The following is a 20,372-nucleotide window of genomic DNA, read 5'->3' as shown; positions in this document are numbered from 1 at the left end:
CCACCAGCTCTCCTAGCTCCTCCTCTTCTTAATGTGCCACCATAGGAAGCTGTCTTCTATTGTGGCACACCTGCGAGCTCAATCCCGCGTCGTGTTGCCTGTGTTCATAGACATAAACAGGGTGGCTCAGCCCTGCCTCCCCACTCCCTCATCACATGATTTGACTGACAGTAACAAGAACCTATGACTCCCGCTGTCTCAGGAAAGTCTGTGAGAATGGGAAGTGAGGGGAGAAAATAACTGAAGAAAGGCACAGCCCTGGATGGAATGGTGACTCGTTTTGGGGTGGTGAAGGGGCGATACTTTTACCTAAACATTTTTTAACTTTAATGTAAGAAATGCAAAATTATTGAGGCTTTGGAACCACTTTAAAGAGGAGCTTCCCCTTTTGGATGGCGCTCCGCTTTAAAGTGTGTGCCCCCTCCCCGCCCTCTCCACTGCCACATTTGGCACTTTTTTAGGGGGGAGGGGGGAGCGGGTACCTGGTTTTGACAGGCAACCACTTTCAGCTCAGATTGCCGTAGCAAACTGAGGCAGATGTTCGGCCCCCTTCCTTCCCCAGCAGTCTTCTGGGACACATCACAGGTCTCCGAAGACTATGGGACCATTCACAAGGCGCAGCACAGCTTAGCAATGCGCAGTAGAAAACAAAATTAACTTCCTGTTTCCCTTATAATAGCTGCTGGCGCCTGCACCCGAAACCGATTCAAAAACCGTCTTCAGTGAGGACATTGCAGGATTCCTGGACAGTTAAGTGTCCTCATATTAAAACTCAGTAATTACAGTATTTGTATTTTTTCTGAGGGTGAATGGAGCTCCTCTTTAAGTAGAAGCCTGGAGTCACAATATGTACTATATGTATAAAGGGATGACCAGGTCCCTTTCACAAAGTTATCTGGTGGAGAGAGGAAAATGTGTTGCACTGTGATCCTTACCTGCAGTCACACATTTTACAACCACCACAGGCAAAGGCTGCACTGAGAGTTTAACCTTAAAGACCCTGCAGTTCCAATTCAGTGACTAACCTATGAATAATATTGTATAGCGTACAGAGTCTAGTTTGGACAATTCCCTCCTAGATACAGACAGTAAAGACAGTATTCTTATAGAGCAGATTCAACTTATGAGGTATAGGGGGTCTCAATTGCAACCCCTGCATGCCCCAAAGGGCCACACATAATATCTATATATGTAATCCCACAGAAGATGGTCAGAGACTGCTGACATGTTACAGGTTTTGTTGGAAACTGAGAACCTGCTAGTAGGCAGTCATAGATGGGGGCATGAGAATAGTTGAGAGCGCTGCCCTTACTGCCCCTCTGCAAATCAACTGCTCCTATACAGATATTTGGGATGCTCATTTTACCTATTTCTTTACCCTTTTAGTTTTGTGTTCTTTCTAAGCTCATTTGGGGTATTATCTGCCCAGTAATTTTGACACACAGATTTGCATGTTTGTTCTTATTTTCCCTTTCATGGTTTTCTATTGTGTTTTATTTTCCTTTTTTATAGTGTAGCGGATGACATTTGGGATCAAATGTCACACGCATGTAAATTTAGTTTTTGCCTCAGGACAATAAAGGTTCTGAGGGTTAATTGTGTAGGTAGGTCTTAACACCAGTCTGGCCAGGCTGTGTTTGGAAGTTCTGCCTGGTCATGTAAACGGTGAGGTGCACATGACAGGCCAGATCCAGGTCTGGTTGGATGTTTAGGTATCGGCCTTCTCGGAGCCAATCAGTGGGAGTGCCAGGGCCCACTGAGGAGTCTGGGAGGGGGTACTTAAGGGGGTGTGGGTCACGTGTTCGGGGTTCTGGAGTTGTTTCTGAGACCCGCGTGGTCTGTTCTGGTTCCAGCACCAGGATAGCCCCGTGAGGGGTCCTGGGGTGTTCGACATCCCGCAACATGTTCCTGCCAGTGGCCCCTGATAGACCTGCCTGGTTTGGGGTAGGGATCCATCTATTCCCAAGTCTCAGAACCTGCTGGTCTGAGTCGCAGTAACTGAGGGAGGATTCACAGTGTCCGGGTGTGCTCTCGGCTTGGAGGGACACCACAGCTCATGGAATTGACTGGGGGAGGACTCTTTGGAGGAGGGCCAGCAAGTGGCATCCTGAGAAGTGCCTGGTTACTGAGTTGGGAAGGACATTGACAAATTCACACTTTTCCAGTACCATTGAGGAAACGGGAAATGTTCCAGGTACAGTGGAAAGAGGTTCCTGTTCACCCTTAGTTGATCGTTCAAGTTCTGAGTCAACGTGCCGACTGCCATGATCTCTGGCTAGAGATCTGTTCAGCCTTGAAGTACCCAGCTGCGAGTGGCTACTCTCCATTTGGAAATAGAGACTTTGCTAGACCTGCAGTTCAAGGTGCCTGAGTTCTTCATCCGTGCCCTCTGTTCCCTAAGAGACTGTGTTATTTGAAAGCAGCTCCCAGGACAGACATTATTGGTAAGCCACACCTTCCCTTTTTTCCCTCTCTGTTCTTACATTGTGGATTTATTTAAAGATCTTCAGTCACCCTGTTGGTAGCATCCAATTCCTGATGAAGTGCACTGTGTTTCACGAAATACGTTGAGTTTAAGATGCTCTACATTTCCTTCCTTTCTCTAATGTGTACATTCTGCGTTGGTGCAATTTCTTGGTTTTGAATCTATTTTTATTGTTGCTTGTAATAATAGATTGATTTTAAATACCAGTATATGCCATGTGAAATGTAATGCATGTTGACCTCCCTTAAAATCCCAGGGGCTATTATGTTTTACAATTTTTCATAAATGCTCATATTCACACTGCTGTAGTCTCAAAACAAGTACCAAAGGGTCCCATGTGGCATTGGTTGTTTTAGACAGTGTCTGTTGTATGTGTCCAGTGCCACTGCCACATATCCATGAGGACAGGGCCCTCTATAATGTGGCTGCCTATCTTTACTGACAGTACTGTTTGGTAAAATTCACACTTCCAATTTTTTTTTTTTGTCATACTGCCATTGTTAATGAAACAATGTCCATATTGCTATCCCTGCTGGTTTGCTATTAGCCCAAACACAAATAAGTATGAGCATTTTTACCTAATTTCTATCCAGAATTCAGAAACTCTTACACGGCTCTCCAATGGACTGAATATTCCTAAGTTTTGGATCTTCTCTGGTGTTCCCTTTTAATTAGTTTTAACAAGCTAAACAAAAGTTTGTCGGTGTAGCAAATGGATACTCATTATGTTTTAAGGCAAGCTTGTCATTAATTAGAAGAAGAGTCATATCATATTTACTGTATTCACCTCTGAAAGAATGTTGATTTTAATTAAAGTGACATTTTGCCTCATTAGTTCTCACACCCACCACAATGCTTTCACTTGCAAGCATTTGCAGAAGATGCTGTAGAATTAAGTCTTTACAGATTAAAGTTCACAAGCTCATTTCCAGTTTAACCACTCACCTACCACATTTACTAGGTTTGCTTGTTGGCACTTGTCAACTACTAGATACCTTTACAGTGAACTTATAATGCAGATGTTGTGCCGAAGCTAGTATCTCCAAAAACTTGCATATCACCTTAGTTTTTCTATTAATTTCCCCCAGAATCCCCAATTTTGAGGGTGTCCTGACATGCAGATACTGAGCAAGTCTCTTGGTAAGCAACCCGTCCTCATCCTCTCCCAGTCTCTTTGGCCATTAGTGATTTAGAAGGGGTGGAAAAGGCTATACTTAGGCTGTTATTCAGGATAGTTTGTTGGAATTTCCAGGTAAGGGTGACCAAGGGATTGAGAGGGTAGAAAGTGTTAACACAAAAAGGGACCTTTTGTAGTTCAATTGGCAGAGGCACCCGATGTAGTTGTTCAAAGGATAGGCACCATCCTTTGAATAACCACATTGGGTGCCTCTGCCAATCGAAAACTACGTAAGGGCCCTTTTTGCCCTGACTCTTTCTACCATTTTGTTCACCCATCTGAGAACCCCCACAAAGCACTCAGGATGGGAATGCTTGAGGCACAGAGAGCAACCACACTGACTGTGCGTGGGGACAGGTCTTCTCCTCTCACGCACTAGGAAGCCTGTGTGTTCCCCCTTAGCTGGGTGACCTCAGCCTTTTTGAACTTCTTTCTTTTAATGTGAAATCACTGCATCCTTGTTTCTGAATTAATCTACTACACTACAAGAGCTCTCAAACCTCCCTCTCTTTTCTTTTCTGGTGAAAGCTCTGAGCTTTACCAGAAAACCCCGGCCAGTTCCTCTGGATCCTCTGGTCCATGATCTATCACCACACCCCAGATACAAGGGATTAAGAGCTTCTGAAATTCTCCAACAGAAAAACATTAGTTCTAGGTAAATTGACAAAGGGTTTAATTTCCTGCCAGGACCACCAGTATTAAATCCCCAACCTCCAACCTACTATGACTATAGACTCCTGCCGTTAGTGGAATTCTTGGTTCCATTACCATGTATATCACCAAAAATCCATCAAAGTGTTGGGGACACAAGCATTGTGGTGTTGTATCCTATTTATGATTTCTCCATAGGCTTTTAGGAAGAATGCAATCCAGAAAGTTACATTTTACAGTAGGGCCTTGTTACATAGTTAGTCTGGGTGAAAAAAAGACAGAAGTCTATCTAGTTTAACCACTTGTCTGTCACTGCTTTGCTGGGGATAGTGAGATATATGCCCCTTGATGTCATAGACCACAAAAAGAAATGATCTGGAAGTGGTATAAACAACAATACTTCACTTTAAACATAATAGTTAAGAAACTCGCTCTTCCTAATCCAAGCATAGTGCTGAGCACACAGATACAAATTACACAATAAAGGAATAAAGACACGTCTGCCCTGTATGGTTTCCTTCTTCTCTAAGAAAATGGAAAATGTAATTATATTTTTAATTAATTTTTTTTCTTATATAGTATATTTTTTCTCCAAGACTAAAGTCTTGTTATTACTCTTTAGTGAATATTTAATATCTTGAAATAAGATGCGGCACAGCAAGCTTTCTGTATCCCAGCACTTATTCTGCCTCTTACGACATTCTCTTAGATGTGAATGCAAGGCATGCATTATTTATGGAAACGTTTGCATCCAGCTACTGAGGAAGACAAAGAACATGGGGTAGTGATTAGTGGTTTGGAAGTGACAATATACCTCTACAAATGATCACAAGGATCAGCACCTGGAAGTTTGGGAGCTTAAAGTAAAATGGCTCTTTTGTTGAGAATAAATATAGCACGTACCTCTACATGTCAATTACCGTATTTATCGGCATATAACACGCACCTTAACTTTAAGAGCGAAGTTTCAGGAATAAAAAACTTAAATTTTAAATAGGACTTTGAAGCAAAATAAGGGTCAGTGCCCATCAATGCAGCCTTATCAGAGCCCATCTGCAGCCTCACCAGTGCCCATCAATGCAGCCTGATCCATGCCCATCTACAGCCTCTAATATGCCCATCATTGCAGCCTGTTTATCGCCCATCTGCAGCCTCTAACATGCCCATCATTGCAGCCTGTTTAGTGCCCATCTACAGCCTCACCTTTGCCAATCATTGCAGCCATACCAGTGCTGGATTACACAGATCCGCAATCTCCTGTATACCCGGTGCTCAGTCACTCAGAGTCCTGCCGGGCTCATATGATAGAGAGAACAGTGGTCCAATGCCGGGCCAGGGGGGGGGGGGAGGCAGGACTGTGTGTGACTAAGCGCCGGGTACACAGGAGATCGTGGCTTTGTGTAATACGGCGGCGCTCATCCCCTCCTTCCACTCCGAGGCAGCAGGAATGAGCGTATAATACTCACACGCGATTTATCCCTGATTTTCATGGGGGGAAAAGTGTGTGTTATACGCTGATAGATACGGTGTATATACTGCAAGGATTTTAGAAAACTTAATATCACATTCTAACATGCTTTTGCATTGTAGATGGAGACAGGCAAATTAATTTTCTCAAAGGAAGTGGGGTGTGAAGTTGGAGCATCTGCATGCGATAGTTACACAAGACCCAGTGTTATAACAGTATGAAAAAATGCTGGGAAAAGCAGTGAGCCAAACACACTGTTGATTTCCTAGCTGCCAAGGTTGCATGGAACCAACTTTAAAATTTTGATTGTATTAACAGAATTACAAGATGGTTTGTTAGGCAAGTTCTTAAATCAAGTGCAGTTTTTATTTTTTATTTTAATACATTCAAATTTGGGCACGCAAAATAAAATCTGTACTGAAATCATGATGCAGATGAGGTCTTGAAAATTTGGGAGACACAGCTTTTAGCACAGTGCACATGGTCACTGCCCCATGATCACATTTCCCACAGGTTTTGGAGGCACATGTCTGTTGAAAAATGATGACAATTAGCTGAAACAAGCCAGTTTAGTCTAAATATGAGAATGGTAGGGTTTGATCCCACCAGCTGGCAGATAATAATTCCACTATATAAGGATTTTATGTAATGAAGTTTGGAAGACAAATGTGGACAAATACACCAACTTGCTACAGAAACGCTGGGTTTTTGGAGCAAAGGAAAGCACATGAATGGCTTCTTATGCTTCTTATTTGCCACTTGCCACGGTCGCCTGTCACCAAATGCAACTTGTTACTTGCCACCGTCACCTGCAACTGGATGTGGATTGTCACTTGCCATGTCACCTGCCACCATTTGCAGATTGTCACTTGCCACATCAACTGCCACCTGATGCGGATTGTCACTTGTTCTGTTACCTGCCACCATTTGCAGATTGTGGGTTGTCACTTGCAAATGATGTGGATTGTCACTTGCCATGCCAGCATGCATTGGTGGCAGGCTGGCAGCAATGGTCCATTTAGTGAGGACAGGAGAGTGGAGATGCAGGGCGGGCAGTAAGAGATGTCATCTCTCTGCTCCCCGCTGCACCTCCAACACTGCAGAGACCCGTGTTCTGGCAAAATGAGCACCCGTACTGTGAGGGCGGAAGAGTGCTGATGTGTGGTGGGCAGTGAGAGATGATGTCATCTCTACTTGTCCGCCCGCTCACCTCTAATGCAGCCCGCCCACCTGCCGCAGCCACGACCCGCTGGTTAGGCAGGGCCCCTGCAGCAAGAAACTCAGGGCTATGGGCCCCAGATTCGGGGCTGCAGTACTAATAGCCACCTCCTAGCGACGCCACTGCCTGTAAGCTTCCCTTGGTATAGAAAAAAAGCATGACAGGACCTCTTAAATATGAGATCTGGGGTCAAAAAAACTCAGATATTATATTTACACTAAAATTCAATAAAAAATAAATAAATGTCATAAAAAAAATGCCCCTTTAAGAGCTATGGGCTATGGAAGAGGATACCAACCTCGGTATCCTCTTCTTCAGTGGACTGCCCACTGAAGAAGAGGATACTGAGGTTATGGCAGCAAGCGACAAACAACAATATTCCTCTTCAAAGTTAGGACGTATATCGGCATGCATCGGTCCGTAAGTGGATAAGGAAAGAAAGCTTAAAAATGAATGCAGCCCACACATCTAAGAATTGGTAAGCTGCAATATAGTAACCCTTTTTTTTAGGGGTTTAATACTGCTTTCACGTGTTGTATAAAGTTCTGCCTTGCCAATTACATTTTTTGCATTGTATGTCTGAAAACTGTTCAAGTCTGAATGTTATTGTCAGCTCCACTTTAAATTTCCACAAATGTGCTTGGATTTTCTTATTATAAACTCCACTTAAAGTCCAACTCCAAACAGCGACCTTTTCTTGTCGTCTGCATCCCTGTTATGGATAGTGTGGCAAGTTGTTACTGGGACAAGAATGATAAGAAAAGTTTTCTATACTAAGTACTCAAACCCTGTTCCATCAGGCCTCAATGTTGTCCTATTGGATTTAGTAGACCCTACTTTTAGGTTATTTACCTCATCTCAGAGCAGTCATCTAATTACTGATCAATGTTATTGCTTTCATTTTGTTTGCAGAGTGGTAAATGCCGGAGTGAGTGGTTTGGAAGCTTTAAGAAGGTAAAGAATGAATCCAACCCCCCACCTCCCCTTTTTTTTCCCCTCAAATTAAATTTTTTGGTATCTACCTTGTAACTGTGAGATATTAGGGATACCATGTCTGTAAAAGACACATTTCAAACTGTTATTTTGGTGGTCCATGACATCCGATTGACTGTGTTGTGGACATCATGGCAACCCCCCATGTGATGATCACATCCTATGGTCCACCGATTACTACTTTGATCACTATCTTGGTCACATTGGTCCCCCTTTTCTGTTGGGTTGGCCTTTGATCATCACTCTTATCTAGGTTATTGCTGATCACTGGTTAGCATCCCAGTCCATGTTACATGGCACTTTATAATTTAGAGTTTGTTTTGTCTTTTTTTAAATGTTATTTTCTTCTCCTTTTTTTATTTTGTAACTTCAAGGCGATTTGTGCCGTATGTTATAACTACCGTATTTATTGGCGTATAACATGCGCCAGCGTATAACACGCACCCCAAGTTTAGGAGGGAATTTAAAAGAAAAAAACTTTTAGGAGAGAAGTTTAAGGAAAAAAACTTACATTTAAATGCTCATCAATGCAGCCTTGTCAGTGTCATTTGCAGCCTTGTCAGTGGTTTGCAGCCTTGCATTTGCAGCCTTGTCAGTCATTTGCCATTTAAAAATGGCTATGGTAGTTCTCGGCCATTCTCGGCGGCTTTCGGGTATGTTCGGCCGCACTCGGCCGTTCTTGACTATTTTCGGCCACACTCGGCCGTTCTTGGCGGCTTTCGGCTTTCTGAAAGCCACCGAGAACGGCCGAAGATAGCCGAAAACGGCTAAAGATAGCCAAGAAAATACACAGAAGCCGCAGAGAGAACGGCAGAAAAAGTTAGCAACAGCGGGGGGTCAGTGTATAACACGATTTCCCCCTGATTTTAGGGGGGAAAAAAGTGCGTGTTATACGCCGATAAATACGGTATATGCTTTGATAAACTGAAACTGTGACAAACTGTGGATGTTCATGATCACCTTGTTATTGTACAAAAAAAGCTTTCTACAGGGGACAGAGGCAATAACCACCCAAAAATTTTAACCACTTCAGCCCCAAACCATTTGGTTGCCCAAAGACCAGAGCGTTTTTTGCAATTCGGCACTGCGTTGCTTTAACTGACAATTGCGTGGTCATGCGACGTGGCTCCCAAACAAAATTGACATCTTTTTTCCCCACAAATAGAGATTTCTTTTGGTGGTATTTGACCACCTCTGCGGGTTTTATTTTTTGCGCTATAAACAAAAAAGAGCGACAATTTTGGAAAGAAAACAATATTTTTTAGTTTTTGCTATAATAAATATCCCCAAAAAACACATTTTTTTCTTCAGTTTAGGCCGATACATATTCTTCTACATATTTTTGGTAAAAAAAATAATAATAATAAAAATCGCAAAAGTTTGCGCAAAAGTTCTAGCGTCTACAAAATGGGATAGTTTTATGGCATTTTTATTAATAATTTTTTTATATCAGTAATGGCGGCAATTTTTATTGTGACTGCGACATTATGGCTGTCACATTGGACACTTTTGGCACTATTTTGGGACCATTCACATTTATACAGTGATCAGTGCTACTAAAAACGCACTGATTACTGTGTAAATGTGACTGGCAATGAAGGGGTTAACCACTAGGGGGCGCTGCAGGTGTTAAGTGTGTCCTAGTTAGTGATTCTAACTGTGGTGGGGATGGGCTACGTGTGACATGACAGTGATCACCTTTCCCGATCACAGGGAGCTGTGATCAGTGTCAGTGTCACTAGGCAGAAGGGGGAATGCTTGTTTACTTTAGCATTTCCCCCGTTCTTCCTCTCCGTGAGAGTTCGTGCGGCGGTCAGCAAGTGGTTAATGTGTTACTAAACCCACAACAGTAAAATCAGTCTATACATGCAGTAACGCATGCTTGTTATACTCACTGTGGAACCTAAGGGGTAAAATTTGTGTAAAAAGCCTGTTTGATCCTGGCTTCTCTGATCCTTCCCTTCTTCCACTGTCCCCTTATAATTTCCTGATAGAAGTCACAAGACTGCTCCAACAGCTGATGAGAAAGGGTATTTAGCAGTTTATGATTACTAAAATAATTGCATTTCCATGTTATGTGTACTGTAGGAGACCAGATCTAGACAATGCAGGGTCCTGGGCTAAGTAACACTTTAACTCCTCCCCGCTGTTTCCAAAACAGCAACAAAAGGTTTTGGCTGGGGTCGGGCTTTAACATCTAATTGGCCTATTAGTGTCACAGGTGTTGGAAGGGATGCTTATACAGTATATTTTGGGGTTGTGAATAGCCACCTTGAATCTCTTAACCATTCCTATTTAGTACCAAGATTTATAGAAGATGTATGGCCTATTGTTCCCCAACAGTAAGAAATCAGATTGCCTATTAACTTCTTCAGATCCATGCTATAGCTGAATGATAGCTACAGGGCGGACCTGCTTTGCCAGGAGGGCGTCTATTGACGTCCTCCGGTGCCCGAGCGGCTTGTGTGCCTCCTGCAGTCTATGAGACTTGCTGGATCACAGATCAGAGTAAGGGGTCAATCCCGACCCCTTAGTTCGTGATTAGCTGTCAGCCAGTAAACAGAGCTGGTAATTGGCTATTTTTTGTCCTTGCGCTGAAAGCGTGAGAAAAAAAAAGCAGATCACTGGTGGCCGTGAGAGGGACATTAGTCCCAATCACAGAGAGCTGCCGCCAGCCCCTCAGTGCCTACCTGTGCCACCTGCCATTGCCGCCTACCAGTGCCCAACAGTGCCGCCTACCAGTGCCCACCAGTGCCACTCATCACTGCCCACAATCAGTGCCTCATCAACAGTGCTGTACATCAGTGCCACCTATCAGTGCCCATCAGTGTCACCTACCTTTGCCCATCAGTGCCACCCATTAGGGCCTATTAATGCCATCTTATCAGTGGCCATCAGTGCCACCTTATCTGTGCCTCTCAGGACCGCCTTATCTGTCCCCATCAGTGCCACCTTAATCTGTCCCCATCAGTGCCGCCTTATCTGTCCCCATCAGTGCCGCCTTATCTGTCCCCATCAGTGCCGCCTTATCTATGTCTATCAGAGCCTATCAGTGCCCACCAGTGCAGCCTATCAGTACCCACCAGTGCAGCCTACCAGTACCCACCAGTGTAGCCTATCAGTGCCCACCTGTGCAGCCTATCAGTGCCCACCAGTCCTGCCTCATCAGCGCATATCAATGAAGGAGAAAAATTACCTGTTTGCAGAATTTTATAGCAAACTATGAAAAGGGATTTTTTTTTTCAAAATTTTCCACATTTTTTTGTTTGTTTAGTGAAAAATAAAAATCCCAGCTGTCATTAAATACCACCAAAGCTTTATTTGTGTGAAAAAAAATGATAAAAATTTCATTTGGGTACAGTGTTATATAATGGCGCAATTGTCATTCAAAGTGTGCCTGCACTGAAAGCTGAAAATTGATCTGGGCAGGAGGGGGGTTTAAAGTGCCCAGTAAGCAGGTAGTTAAAATACTACACACAAAATGCAATACGCTCTTGGCTACCTGGCACTGCTTACCCATATTTTATGGTTTTATTTTCTCACGTTTGTGCCTTTCACCTTTCCTGCGGTGCAGCTCTTTGCCTTTGTACCTGGTAAATAATTCAGCGCCTTTAGACAGTGACTTTCCTCCACTCTATTTGTAACAAACAGGTTACATGCACGCTTTATTGATTTCCCTTCTCAAGCTGCTCGTCTCCGCTTTCTGCCAGATTCTACAACTACAATCTCTGTGCAAATGTCAACACTATCCTGAGCGCAACATAAGCTCACAAAGGGCGGCCAGGTGTTTATTCTAGGAATGGAAGAGGTCAGAGGGCTCCACATGCCAAACACTAACAAACAATGTCTCTAGACGCTGCCTGGAGAGATGACGGAATGTGATGTACTATGGCTGCCTAAAGAAGAACTCCAGTACATTAAATTAAAAACAGAAGTATCTGAACCCATGAACCGAAACTGAATATATTGCAGCTTGTAAATCCCTAAATCTGGTGCCAGCATTTGTTTTTTTGTTTTTTTCATGCTAAGTGCATTTTTTATACCCATTGACCCTTTCCGAAATATTGGGTGATTTAAATTCACCATGGACTGAACTTAAAGTGGTTATAAACCCTTACATACACCAAGAGAAGTGACTGGCCTCAGGCAACACACACAGAGAGGAAACAAATCCTCCTACATAAGTTGTACCTGATTATCTTCCGGTTTCTCTCCTCTACATTCTCTCAAAGTTCACAATTTATACAGCTTGTCTGAAAACAGGGGCAGCAACTACACACTGCACAGCTCAGTGAGGAGAGCTGATTGGAGGGAAGGGACACACCCCCTTCACACAGCACACACGAACATAAATGAGGCTGTCAATCACAGGCTGCGTGCAGGAGCTCCCCTCCCTTGTCACCTTTTTCCTTTTGGGGTCAGGAAAATTTGTCAGAAGTGATTCATACTGATAGCAGAGGAAATAAACAGAAATGATACTTAGTGCTGTTAAGTGAGATAAGTACACATTATAGATGGATATGCTTTGTTCATATTTCATGTTTGAGGCTTACAACCACTTTCTCAAACAATGTTATCAGATTTCTCAGCTATCTTCTTTGAGCCACAAAACAATGCATCCCATTGTAATTAACATAGGTAGATATGTTTGCAGTAGTACATAGTGACAGCTGGTGCTTTGATTTTTTTTTCGGGGGGTGCCAAACCGTCTGCCAGCAACCCCACACCACCGTCGATTGTCAGCCCACGAGGACCGCACTTACACCATCAAGGTCTTGGGCAGCGCTTCCTCGTCAGCTTCACCCCGTGTCTCCTCCTCCTTGGCTTCACAGGTGGCTTCCCCTGCGTCTTCTCCTCCTCAGTGGAAAATACAATCTCTTCTCCTTTTGGCCAATCGGATCTTAGGTTCCTGATTGGCTAGGAAGAGACTCATTAAGACAATAGCGAACATTAATTCGCTATTGTCACACAACTGGGTGGGCACAGGGTTCAGTGCTCTGCGCCCCGAGCCCACCCTTTTTTGGAGCCAATTAGAGTCTCTGGCTCTAATCATGTGTTAAAAAAAACAGACAAAAAAAAACGTATTGGAATCCATTTGTCTGGCACCCTGCATGTAGATTAGGGGCCGGGCACATGGATTTGAAAGCCAAAACTAGGGAAGGGTTCATTTTTTTCAATTTTCTGTTTTGCAATGTGTCTTAGTGGCGACATTTCTCTTTACTTCCTCTCTGATACACACACAATAGGAAGTGAGATTTAGTGTCTCCAAACAAAGGTAAACTGCCACATTGGGCCCATTTACACTACCAGCTGGGAGTGGAAAAACCCCACAGTTGAGTTACATTTTTACAGCCCTCATCAGCTTTCCTTTTAGGTGGAAAGGCACTGGATTTGGGGGGTATACATGTCACTGCCACAATGCTTTGCTCCATGGCCATGGCAGGAATTATGCACCCTATCAGGCTGGGTGGGCACTACCACCAACTGAACATGGTCCATTTAAGTGAATGTTGCTGTACTGCAATTGCTCCGCAATAACATACAATGAATGTGGAGCAGTCCACCATTTAGGGGGTTAAATCAGGTGGTGAGGAGGCAATACAACGCTCCTCACTACCTACCTGTCAAATGCTCTCTGAAGAGCATTTTCAAATACACATTGCTCTTTTGAGAGCACCGCAAGTGCAAATGAGGCCATAAACAGCTGTTACTCGAACTTACCGTATGTAGAAATTAAAAACGTCCATTCTGTTCCTGTCCTCCTGACAACCCACAATAAAAAATCATGAGTACTCATGATACTTGAGCTGGACTAATCGAAGGGTGCCAGGTTTCTAGGGCAAAAGGGAAAAATAAATCCTGGCAAATTGCATGTTTGAAGTCCACCACTCAGATATCCTCATTATAGTGACCCACTGCACAGCAGTAAAGTGGAATTCAAATATAACATTTTTGTCCATTAACAGAATACATATTTAATAGTAGACCTATCCATACATAAGTTCTTTCCATCTTTATATATTGTGGCAGCACGCATGTAAAATCACCTGGTTGTATCCAGGATGGAAAATATGTATGCCCTAGATTCAGGCATTATGCAGACTTGTACAACTAGAGGGGAGTGCTGGGAGTCCTATAGGGGAAGAGTTAATGAGCCCAGCTGAAGTAAGTGGGCTCATTAAGACCTCTACAAAAAACCCCAGCATGCTTAGGTAGATGCTCCATCCTGGAACCAGTTTTGTGTTTGTATAGACTGGGGAGTGTGACACCTGTTCTGTGCAGTGAGTTAACGCCTGTGTGGCAAACCTCTACAACAGAGACAGGGACTGGTGCAGCACAAGGCTGCACTCAGTTGTTAGACAGGGAATCTATGTGTGTAATTAGAGGTCAAGCTGACCAGGATTTATTTTCATGTTTTTCTTTTGTTTGGCTGTTATATTTTTCACTGCATGTAGCATCAATAAACCGCACCTTTTGTTTTTTCCACCTACAACGCTTTCTGCTGTGCCTGCTTTTGTGTTGTGAACCCATCCAGGGGGTCACACACACCCGCTGCCGAGCTATCCCCTCACAATATCCTTTCCTTTCAAGGTATACTCCGATTCCTTCTTTTGCCAATAGCAATGAGAGAAGCCAATAGAGAATCAATAGAAATCATTTCACTGGTTTGGTCTGGGGGTAGAAGCTGAACGAGATATCCATGCAGTTGATAGCTGCCATATTCAATAGAACCAATGTATCAGAAATAGGAAGGAGGGAGCACCCACAATGCCACATCTGTAATGTATCAAGGGAAAACAAATAAGATACCAAACAGATATCAACAGGTCGGACTTTTAAGGCATGGAAGCAAATAGGAAAAACATTTTTATTGAAAAATACAATATCATAACAGTGTTCAAAACAATATAAAAAGCATATGAAATGATATAATTTGTACATTGAGTCCTTGTGCTTCACGTCTATGCATTTTGCCGTAAAGGCTTCCTCAGGACACGCTAAAGGTTCAAAGACGTAGCAAGAAAGAACAACAATAAGTCTCACTATCTTCAAATGAGCTGCGCCTCAAGTACAAATGCCATAGCAACCAGGACAGATCCAATTATATGGAGCGGTCAACCACACTGTTATAGAATGGACAGCAAGTGGCACATTCTGAGTACAAACAGAAATTGATAGTTGCTTATAGCAGGGGCAGGAAAGAAGTCTCAGCCAGTAAATTACCATCAATGGGGATGGCCAATAGAGGACGTAATCCCATCCACATAAAGCTTAGTAGATGCTGGTGACACCTAGTATGGCCAAACAGCATATAAAGACTAAAGGTATATGTATTTTTGTGGAGACAATGAAGGCATACCCCTGGGAGACAGCCCAATGCTGTGCACCAATGTATCAATAATATATTATGGGGAAAGAGATTAAAAAATGAGGCTATTCGATTGGGGCAAATCAGAGCTGGCGTTGTTGTTCCTGATAATAACAAGTAATGTAAAGCATTCTGATCTTTTAGAGAAGCCTCAGACAAGGGCCACTGAAGTGAATCTTCACTGGTTGTATTGTCATATCACGTACCATGGCGTATTGCTTGATAAACAGAGATAGTCAGAACACCACGAGCTGCAGAGAAAGTGATGACAGCAATGGGATTGGAATTCCCAAAGACTAAAACAAAGGCAGCCTGTTATTCTGTTGAATTTGAGACACATTTGAAGAGGAGACTAATGACTAAAGAAGAACTCTGGCCAAAAAAAAAGCTGGATCCTATCACTGTGCGTTAATGTGTGTGTGTGTTGTCAAGAGCTCCCCATGTTTAAAAAGACCCTTTCAATATGTATTTAGGGTAAAGTGACAGTCTCTTTAATGAACACCCTCTAACCCACTCAAACTCACCTTTTCCACACCCCCAACAGCCTTCTGATGTTTGCAAAACCATTGCAAAACACTCATAGCTTCCAGGTATAGGGAGCAAGTGACCTCCCATGATTTAGTATTCAGATGTAAGCAGCCAACCACAAGGCCTAGACATTGGCAAACGATGTAGGGGTGAAAGTAGTTAACCTTATGCTAACTCCAAAATCAGCTTTATGTTGAATTAAGGGTTGGTTCACACCAGATGAAGTCAAGTGCATTTTTATACTGCATCAAAAAATGCATGGACAGTGTTTAACATGAAGTCTAATGGCCCTAGTTCATAACAGTGCAAAGTGTTTTTTCCGGTGTAGTCAACAATAAGAAAACATGTTGGGTATTTCTGTATGGAATGCATCTGGAACACAGAAAACCACATAAAAAATGCACATACGGTATCTTCAATTGTCCTCAACTGAGATGAAGATAAAAAAGGGGACAAATGCACTGGAAGGCATCAAAAACTCAACAGCACACATCAAAAACATGCATGCAGAAACACATCTGCAATGCAGAAATTATAGTGTGATCCAACCCTAACAAAGACATTCCAGGGAATTCATAAAGGGTATCATAGATTCCTTTTAGAATCCTGCTGGGGCGCAGCACCAAAAAAGGTCTGTGCTTTCACCCAGTTAATGTACTTGGCAGAGACCGGGCAGAATATCTATACTGGACATGCCTTCCGCTACTTCCCTTTCCAGCACTGTTCCTGTCACATGGCCAGGAAGTTTTGTGCTAGGGTTGGGTGAGTTGGGCAAGTCTAATGGAGAACATCTCAGGTCTCCATGGCTGTTGATTGGCAGTGAATGAAAGTGAATGGCGGTGGGCTGATCCATAGCTGTTATTTAGTCTAGTAGCTGCCCTCAAATATGTCTTCAGCCATCCATTGTCAATCAAGTGTAAAGTACATCTGACCGTGAACTCTCTCAGTTCCCACCAGGCTTTGCAGATTCATTTTCAAGTAATTTCCCAAATATGGATATTGCCATATTTGGGTAAATGACATCACTAGTACCACCACCTGTTTGTTTACATTTATCTTTGGCCAGGGAATCTCCTTGCCGACAGTTGAATGGGGCCAGAGATACAATACTGTGTGTGAAGCTTTGACGTAGATGACATCTTCCAAGCACAGACATGCCCCACTCGGAGCACTGGTGTCCCTCTGTATGCCAACTCAAAGTTAGTCCTCATTACCCTCACTTTCCTCCTGGTAATTCTTTAGGAATCTGTCTGTAATTTTTTTTTAAGAGCCACAGCGACTGATTCTTAGATTCTGTGCCAAGGCACATCCTAATCACCCCATTCATACAGGAATTTTTTCAGCTGTCATGTCCTGGAATAGAGTTCCGCTACCTCCGGCGCTAGCTCCCTGCTCATTATTTTCACTTGCACAGACAGAAACCTGGCTTGAACTTTGGGGTGCACGCCCTAATTAAATTTTGGGGCACACGCCTTAATGCAATAGGCTGCGCATACTTTTGCCCCTGAGAATGTTTCAGAGAAATGATCCCCCTTGATCAGATGCCCCAGAGACCTGATAAAGTGGTTCACCCCTTTAAAAATGTTCTGTCTATGAGTTACTTTTGACTGCTGGATAAATCTATGGGAACTACATCCTGCTAACTGCAAGTGAGCCTTGCTGTTTATATTAGCTGAATTTAACTTTCTACACGTGAATGCTAAGCCTTCAAAAAAACAGCATTCAAAATACTAAACAATGTTTTTAGAACGGTAGGGAGAGCAAGATAAAATAATACTCAATGTAAGCTAAAAATTCTTAAACTATTCAGAAAGGTGATGTAGACCACCATCCCGATGGGCATTTTGGAAACACAATATAGACACCACTGATCCAATGAATGTCACCATGGAAAAGAGAACACAGAGAGAACAAAGCTCTAATCACTCATATAGCACTGTAAACCCCGTTACACCACTTTTGCCTACAGGAAAGCCTTTAATAAGGCTTACCTAAAGGTACCTCGACTATCTCCTAAACTTGCACAGTTTAGGAGATATTCAGTATATGCGCTGCTGCCGACTTCATCGGTGCATGCGCACCAACGAAACGGGCCGCTTCTTCAGTAGCTGTGCTGTGACCAGCGGCTCCTGAATGCATGCGCTGGAGTGACCTTATTGCGGCTACAGCCAATCACAGCGCCGGGGCCACAAACCTGGAAGTAACTGCGGTGGAAGATGTCTGCGCTGTACTCGGAGGGCATCGTTCTAAATTAAGTATTTCATAATGAGCTAGTATGCGATGCATACTAACTCATTATGCCTTTGTCTTGCTTTTTTTTGTTTTTTTTCTATGGTTTACAACCTCTTTAAGAATTCCCAAAAATGTAGATACACTGAACACTAATACAAAAAAAAAAGTTATCACATACCCGCACTACATTTACAGCAGGGATTTTTCTTCTTCCAATAGTAAGGCTAGCTTTTTTCCATTACTTGAATGCATTGACTATTTATTTTCCTCTGTGACATTCCCTTGTGCAGCAGTTCTCAAAGACCTGCAGTCCAAAGTTCACAGTGAACCAATCCACAGATATACCAGACCAACTATGGCTAAGTTCAATGCCAATTCTGTAAAAGTCATGACCTAAATGTTGACATATTTGTCTGGCAGTCAGAAAAAACTAGCATATTCCAGAGCTAAATCATATTATATCAAGATCAGTTTAAAGGTTATCAACATCCCTAGACTTCCAAAACTGTTTTTATATCCAAAATTTCATTGACACATGCTGAAGAAGTGGCTGTTATCCGGGAAATGCGTAAATTAAATTACCCCTATATCAGCAATAGATCTATGCCAGCAAATTATGGACTGGTGAAATTCCTGGGCATGATTTCACCTAAACAGAAAGCCAAAGATTTGTAATGATATAATATGTGGGTGACAGTACAGTGCGTTTCGTAACAGACTCAATATATTTCAAAAAAACATTGTAAAGAAGAAAATGGTGAAATGTTATGTTAAAAGTTAGATACATTTTAAGGTTTTGTATTTAAAATAAAATTATTGAATATTAATTGATACATTTGTTGATATTGGCAAGTGTCTATCTATATATATATATATATATATATATATATATATATATATATATATATATATATATATATATCACTTTTTTAGTGCCCAACTATTTTTCATACTTGCACAATCCATTTGTAAAAAAACAAGTCCATCAAAATCAACCAATAATAAAAAATGAATAAATAATTGAAAACTGCCATATACAGAACCCTATGCCCACAGTTCATTCAGAGGAAGGCAAAAAAATCAGTCATTCAAAAGTAATACTACAAAGCAGGGTGGATTTGATTTAAATCAAGTCACTTTAATTTACGATTTAAATCAAGATTTAAATCACTAGTAAAAAGGCTTGATTTAAATCAACTCCATTTAAATCATAATTTTTTAAAGAGCAACTGTCACCTCTGTCCCGCAGCGGCTCCTCCTCTGACCTGCTGTTGACTCACCAACAGTCCCATTCACTTTAACCACTTACAGACCGGACCATTTTGCTGGTCAAAGACCAGACCACTTTTTGCGATTCGGCATTGCGTCGCTTTAACTGACAATTGCGCAGTCGTGCAACGTGGTTCCCAAACAAAATTTACGTACTTTTTTTCCCACAAATAGAGCTTTCATTTGGTGGTATTTGATCACCCCTGCGGTTTTTATTTGTTGCGCTATAAACAAAAATAGAGCTACAATTTTGAAAAAAAAAAAACACATTATTTTTTACTTTTTGTTATAATAAATATCCCCCAAAAATATATAAAAAAACATGTTTTTCCCTCAGTTTAGGTCGATACGTATTCTTCTACATATTTTTAGTTTGCGCAAAAGTTATAGCGTTTACAAAATAGGGATAGTTTTATGGCATTTTTAATAATATTTTTTTTTTTTACTAGTAATGGCGGCGATCAGCGATTTTTATTGTGACTGCGACATTGCGGCGGACACATCAGACATGTTTGACACATTTTTGGGACCATTGTCATTTATACAGTAATCACTGCTATATAAATGCAGTGATTCCTGTGTAAATGACACTGGCAGTGAAGAGGTTAACCAGTGGGTGGCAGTGTAGGGGTTAAGTGTTCCTAGGGGTGTGTTACTAACTGTGGGGGGGCTGGGCTTTAATTTATTGAACACTGATCTCTGCTCCAATCACATGAAGCAGAGATCAGCGTCACTAGTTGCTAGGCAGAATGGGGAAATGCTGTTTACACGGCAATTCCTCAATTCAGCCGCCTCGTGAGATGATCGCGGGTATGCCCGTGGCGAACGAGTTCGCGGGACCCGCGACCGGACTCACGGAGTCCCGACTGGCACGCAAGCGTGCTGCCAGTGGCGCGCTCGCGATGGCAGGGCGGCATTGAAGATTGGACGTACCTGTACGCCAATATGCCTGTCCGTGCCATTCTGCCGACATACATCGGC

The 20,372-nt window shown here is 42.5% G+C and overlaps 1 protein-coding gene across 3 annotated transcripts in view; it reads right to left on the bottom strand.

The window, feature by feature from the left end:
• The window catches only part of SYT3 (synaptotagmin 3), a 382,859-nt gene that overhangs the window by 205,004 nt on the left and 157,483 nt on the right, over positions 1–20,372 (bottom strand). The gene's annotated exons all lie outside the window — the stretch shown is intronic.

The sequence above is a fragment of the Lithobates pipiens genome, unplaced genomic scaffold (assembly GCF_037356315.1).
Source record: "Lithobates pipiens isolate NorthernLeopardFrog02 unplaced genomic scaffold, aLitPip1_a1.2 Scaffold_27, whole genome shotgun sequence".
In the NCBI taxonomy this organism is placed as follows: Eukaryota; Metazoa; Chordata; class Amphibia; order Anura; family Ranidae; genus Lithobates; species Lithobates pipiens.
This window is presented reverse-complemented; position numbering and strand designations above follow the sequence as displayed.